Below are 6,984 nucleotides of genomic sequence, written 5' to 3'. Positions count from 1 at the left end.
AGTTTCACGAGTTCTATACTTTCATGTTTGAACTCTTACATGCCAGTGTCTAAACCATGGCCTTTCTTGTTTTCCTGACAGCTAGTGCAGACAGGTCAAATATCTTCAACCTCTAGAGATAAAGACAAGATTGGTAGAAATTAAGGCATTTCTACATGATGGTGATGCATTACAGTCTTGTTAGAAAGTGTATGGATATTACTGTTGAATATTAATTGTCATTATAGTATGATCTATTCTACTGAAAAAAAAAAAAAAAGAAAAAAGATGCAATTGTCATTATTCAAATCACACCACAAATCTATTCTGAAAGACCAAGACCTAAGTAATGTGAAGAGATTTTTCTAGGCAATCTGTCTGTGAATAAAAGATTTGTGCTCTTTCTGAGCATGCTGTCCAGCGCAAAAAAGACTCCAAGCAGCACAAAGGAATCCCAGCCACTCCAGCTGAGAAGTCATTTTCATCAACGGTCCAACTTAAATGTTTCTAAGCTAATGCTCATAGCATGAGGAATAAACAAGAGGAAGTAGAGATGTACTCATGTCTGCAGGGCTATGACCTCATTGACATAACAGAGGTGGTGAGATGGCTGGAGTGACTGGAGTGTTGGAATGGAAGTAAACAGGCTTTTTAGGAAGGACAGGAAGGGGAGACAAGGATTGGGCATGACTCTCTGTGTGCAGCTGTAGTGCATGGAGCTCTGCCTGGAAATGGATGAGGAGCTGACAGAGTTTCTGGATCAGGATTAAAGGGAGGGCAGGGACAAGTGACATTATAGTGGGGGTCTGCTACAGGGCATAGGATCAGGAAGGTGAAGCAGATGAGGCTCTCTATAGACAGACAGAAGCAGCCTCACGTTCACAAGCCCTGGTCCTCCTGAGGGACTTCAACCACCCTGATATCTGTTGGAGGGACAACATAGCACAGGAAATCCAGGAGGTTCCTGGAATGCATTGATAAATTCCTTCTCTATAGAAGAGAAGATAGAGAAACCAATGAGGAGAGGTGCTATCCTGGACCTCATTCTCACAAATAAGGAAGGTTTGATAGGGAATGTGAAGCTCAAGAGCAGCCTTGGCTGCATGAAATGGTGGAGTTTAGCATCCTGAGGGCAGCAAGGAGTGAGCATAGAAACCTCATTACCCCGGATTTTGGGAGAGCAGACTTTGGCCTCTTCAGGGATGATGTTGGTAGAGTACCATGGGACAAAGCCCTGGAGGGAAGAGGTGTCCAAGGAAGATGGTTAATATGGTAGCTCAGGTGCTATGCATCCCAATAAAGAGCAAGTTGGGCAAAAATGCAAGTAGGCCTACATGTATGAACAAGGAGCTCCTGGCCAAACTCAGACAGAAGAAGGAGGCCTTCAGAGAGTGGAAGCAAGGACTTCCAAGCCTGGAAGGGATACAGAAATGTTGTCTGAGTAGTCAGGTGAGGAAAGCTAAAGCCAAGCCCTGTTAGAACTAAATCTGGCCAGGGACATCAAGGGCAACAAGAGAGGCTTCTGTAGGTACATCAGTTATAAAAGGAAGGCTAAGGAAAGTGTGGGCCCTCTCCAGATGAAACTGGTCAGCTGGTCATGTGGGATACAGAGAAGATTAAGGTACTCAATGACTTTTTTTGGCTCTAGCCACATAGCCCCTTTCTTAGAAGGCAAAGGCAGGGACTGGAAGAATGATGAACCACCTACTGTAGGAGAAGGTCAAGTTTGAGACCAAGGAAGCTGTAGGTACACAGGTATATATAACCTGACGAGAAACATCCACAGGTCCTGAGTTGCTAAGCCTCTCTCCATCCTATCTGAGAAGTTGTGTCGTTGTGGTGAAGTTCTCAGTGACTGGAAGAGGGGACATAACCCCCATTTTTAAAAAAGGAAAAAAAGAAAACTCAGGGAATGACAGGCCAGTCAGTCTAACCTCTGTGCCTGGCATGAACATGGAGCAGATCCTCATGGAAGCTATGCTAATGCACATGGCAAATAAGAAGGTGATTAGTGGCAGCCAACATGGCTTCACTAAGAGAAGATCGTTCCTGAAAAATCTGGTGGACAGAGTCACAGCATTGGTGGATAGGGGAAGTGTAATGAATGTCATCTATCTGGGTGTGCAAAGTTTTTGACACTGCCTCCCATGGTGTCTTGTCTCTCAGTTGGAGATACATGGATATGATGGTTAGACCACAGTGGGTAAGGAATTGGCTGGATGGTTGCACTTGGAGAATTGTGGTCAGCAGCCACAGTGGAGACCCCAGAGTCCAACTGGAGATCATTAACAATGTGGGAGATCAGTTCCTCAGGGGAACACCATTATTGGGTCCATTGCTACTTAACATCTTTCTTGGTGGCATGGACAGTGGGATTGAGTGCAACTTCAGCAGATTTGCCAATGAAACCAAGCTGTGTGGTGAGGTTGACATACTGGCAGGAAGTGCTGCCATATAGAGGGACATGGACAGGCTTGAGAGGTAGGCCTGTGCAAACATCATGGAGTTCAGCAAGGCCAAGTGCAAGGTCCTGCACCTGGGTCAGGGCAATCCCAAACAGAAATGCAGGCTGAGGGGAAGAATGGATTGAGAGCAGCCCCAAGGAGAAGGATCTGGGGCTCTTGCTTGATGAGAAGCACAACATAATCTGGCAATGTGAGTTTGCAGCCCAGTGGGGATGCAGTCCTGGGCTGCATCAAAAGCAGTGTGGCCAGCAGATCAAGAGATATGATTCTCTCCCTCTACTTAGTTCTTCTGGGACCCTGTCTAGAGCACTGCATTCAGCTCTTGAGCTGCCAATATTAGAAGGACATGAACCTATTTGAGTGAGTCTGGAGGAGGGCCAGAGGGTGCTGGAGCACCTCTCCTATGAAGACAGGCTGAGGGAGCTGGGGTTGTAGAGATAGGACAAAGGGAAATGGTTTTAAGATAAAAGAGGGCAGATTTAGATTAGACATTAGGAAGAAATTCTTCACTCAGAGAGTGGTGAGGCACTGGACTGGGTTGTTCACAGAAGTTGTGGAAGCCCCCTCCCTGGAAGTGTTCAAGGCCAGGTTGAATGGGGCTTTGAGCAACCTAGACTAGTGGGAGGTGACCCTACCCATGGCAGGGGTGTGTGGATTAGATGATCTTTATTGTTCCATCCAGCCCAAACCATTCTATGATTCTGTGATTCATTCTGTAACATGATTTTATTCTTCACTATACTAGACAATCAGAACAATGCAAAACATTCAGTAAGTTAATTGTACTTATTATTTGGACAGTATCAGTTAGGTTTATCTTCCCTACACCTTTTTCCAACCATACACTTATCACTGGTAAAGACAGAAAATTAATGCAGTCCCTGTGTGTTTTTCTGGAGTCTTTTTTTATAGGATTCACAAAAAGGAAAGTTACATAGTGTACTTACATGGCACATGGCATTTATGTTTATTGAAAAGGTGTATTATTGTAAAAGGCTCATAAAATATCTGTTAAGGTTTTTATAATTTAGGAGGTTCTGCTAGATTCCTCATATTTTTATGTCACCAGAGGAAATGACTATGGATTTTCTATGATATGACTATGATATGACAAAAATAAGATTGCAAGATGCACGCTTTTACTGATATTTCCATAATAAATATCATCTTGGGAATGTGGTATTTATAGGATTCACAATGCTGTTTTCTTTGAACAACTGATTTCACTTAACAAGGAAAAAGTTAATATATTTGGGTTAAAAGTACTTTAGTGGTTGCTTCCAAAAGATTTTAGAGTTAAAGAGTGTTTTAAGAATTATATTTGTTATTATGGACCTGATCTGCCATATTTTACCTTCATTCATGCATGTTACTTATCATTAAAATACCTCTTTGAATGTCTACTATACCATATACAATATAGTACAGGACAGTGCCATAATATTGTCCTATAGTACAACAAAGCTGTTTGAAAAAAGTTCGCTTCTAACAGCTAAGATTTTAGTGAACCTTCAAATACATCCTATTAAAGGACCTTTAATTTTTTTTTTTTCAAGAAACAAACATACAAACAAAAAACCCCTTCAGATTTATATTTTATATGTATATATGTATATAAATATATATATTTTTAGAGGGGATGTAGCTCAGTGGTAGAGCGCATGCTTCGCATGTATGAGGTCCCGGGTTCAATCCCCGGCATCTCCAGTGGCAGGTGGCTGCATTTACAGGCAGTATTTTCTTCCATCCTTCCAGTAGTGCAGATCAATATTGAAAGGAACAGAAAGACCCAGCTTATCAATATGTGGCTTCGAGGCTGGTGCCATTGACAAAGTTTCAGATTTCTTGATCATGGGAAGGTCTACTTGACACCAGACCTACTGACTGGTGGGGAACACCTTTCTTTGAGGGGGGAAAAGGATTTTTGCCCAGGAGTTAGAAGGGCTGATTGATAGGGCTTTAAACTACATTTGAAGTGGGAAAGAGACAAAAACAGGCCCATCAACGATAAGATATGCGACTGCATGCTAATTTTTGAGGAACTACATGCTAGTGTATGCCCCACACAGGCTGAGTTGAATGAAAGACATCTGAAGTGTTTCTATACATACACTTGCAGAATGAGAAACAAGCATTTCAGATCTTTGAAATGCTTGTATACTAATGCATGTAGTGTGGGAAACAAACAGGAAGAACTGGAGATCTGTGTGTGTCAAAGTATGCAGGGATGTGACGAGGAGGGCCAAGGCTTAAATCTGACAAGGGATGTCAAGGACAACAAGAAGGGCTTCTTCAAATACATGATAGAAAAAGGAAGACTGGGGAAAATGTCATCCTGCTGCTAAATGGGACAGATGTCCTGGTGACAAAAGATGCAGAGAAGGCAGCATTGCTGAATGCTTTTTTTGATTCAGTCTTTACTGCTAAGATCAGCCCTCAGGAATCTCAGACATGGGAGACAAAGGAAGAAGTCCAGAGAAAGGAGGAGTTTCCCTTGGTTGAAGAGGATTGGGTCAGAGATCATTTAAGCAAAGTTGACATCCACATATCCATGGGCCCTGATGGAATGCACCCACAGATTTTTAGGGAGCTGGCCGATGTTATTGCTAGGCCACCCTCCATCATCTTTGAAAGGTTATGGAGAACAGAAGAGGTTCCTAAGGACTAGAAGAATGTCTATGTCACTACAGTCTTCAAAAAGGGCAAGAAAGAGGACCCAGGTAACTAGAGACCAGTCAGCATCAATTCCATCCCTGGAAAAGTGATGGAACAGCTCATTCTGGAGGTCATCTCTAAGCATGTGGAAGATAAGAAGGTGATCAGGAGTAGTCAGCATAGATGCACCACGGGGAAATCGTGCTCAACCAATCTGATAGCCTTCTATGATGAGATGACAGGCTGGGTAGATGAGGGGAGAGTGGTGGATGTAGTCTACCTTGACTTCAACAAGGCTTTTGAAACTGTGTCACGTAACATCCTTATAGACAAACTCAGGAAGTGCAGCCTAGATGAGTGGGCAGTGAGGGGGATTAATAATTGGCTGGATGGCAGAACTCAGAGGGTTGTGCTTAGTAGTGTGGAGACTAGTTGCAGGTCTGTAGCTAGTGGTGTCCTACAAGGGTCAGTACTGGGTCCAGTCTTGTTCAATTTGTTCATCAATGACCTGGACAATGGAACAGAGTGCACCCTCAGCAAGTCAGCTGATGACACAAAGCTGGGAGGAGTGGCTGATACCCCAGAGGGCTGTGCTGCCATTCAGAGGGACCTTGACAGGCTGAAGGTCTGGGCCAAGAGGAACTTCATGAAGTTCAACAAGGGCAAGTGCAGGGTCCTGCACCCAGGGAGGAATAACCCCAAGCACCAGTACCAGTTGGGGGCTGACCTGCTGGAGAGCAGCTCTGCAGAGAGGGACCTGGGAGTCCTGGTGGGCAGCAGGCTGACCATGAGCCAGCAGTGTGCCCCTCTGGCCAAGAAGGCCAACAGTATCCTTGGGTGCATTAGGAAGAGTGTTGCCAGCAGGTCAAGGGAGATGATCCTGTCCCTCTACTCAGCGCTCATGAGGCCACACTTTGAGTATTGTGTCCAGTTCTGGGTTCCCCAGTACAAGAGGGACATACATGTAGAACTACTGAAGATGGTTAGAGGACTGAAGCACCTGTCATTCGAGGACAAAATCATTCAGATTATTCAGATAATTCAGATTATTAAACAGACACCATCAGTATCTGAAGCATCATAGCCATTTGGCCTGTTAATAGCTAAGCTTAAAAGTAGTCAGGCTTGGTCTCAGGATATACCAAACAAATTATGGAAGACCCATTTTGTGGACAGAAGATCATAGAATCATTAAAGTTGGAAAAGACCTTCAAGATCATCTGGTCCAACTATCACCCTACTACCAATGTCACCCACTAAACCATGTCCATAAGCACCACATCCAACCTTTCCTTAAACAACCCCAGGTATGGTGACTCCACCACCTCCCCAAGGAAACCATTCAAATGCCTGACCACCCTTTCTGAGAAGAAATATCTTGTAATTTCCAACCTAAACCTTCCCTGGCACAACGTGTCCTCTAGTTCTAGTATTGCTATTTATCTGTGAGAAGAGGCCAACACCCAGCTCCCCAAAACTTCTTTTCAGTAGAAAGTAGTAGAGAGCAATAAGGTCTCCCCTGAGCCTCCTATTCTCCAGACTAAACAACCCCAGTTGCCTCAGCTGCTCCTCATAGCACTTGTGTTCTAGGCCCTTCACCAGCTTTGTAGCCCTTCTCTGGACACACTCCAGGGCCTCAGTGTCCTTCTTGTAGTGAGGGGCCCAAACCTGAACACAGTACTTGAGGTGTGGCCTCACCACAGCAGAGTACAGGGGAATGATTACCTCGCTGCACCTGCTGGCTGTATTATTTCAGATACAAGCCAGGATGCCGTTGGCCTTCTTGGGCCCCTGGGCACACTGCCGGCTCATGTTCAGGCAGCCATCAATCAGCACCCCCAGATCCTCTTTCTCTGCACAGCTTTCCAGCCACTCTGCTCCAAGG

The 6,984-nt window shown here is 44.5% G+C and overlaps 1 non-coding gene across 1 annotated transcript; it reads left to right on the top strand.

The window, feature by feature from the left end:
* The first annotated feature begins 4,079 nt into the window (after positions 1 to 4,079).
* On the top strand, positions 4,080 to 4,151 carry TRNAA-CGC. The gene has a single exon. It is a non-coding gene; the product is annotated as a tRNA-Ala (tRNA).
* The last annotated feature ends 2,833 nt before the right edge of the window (positions 4,152 to 6,984 follow it).

This window comes from Aythya fuligula, chromosome Z, assembly GCF_009819795.1.
Source record: "Aythya fuligula isolate bAytFul2 chromosome Z, bAytFul2.pri, whole genome shotgun sequence".
In the NCBI taxonomy this organism is placed as follows: domain Eukaryota; kingdom Metazoa; phylum Chordata; class Aves; order Anseriformes; family Anatidae; genus Aythya; species Aythya fuligula.
This window is presented reverse-complemented; position numbering and strand designations above follow the sequence as displayed.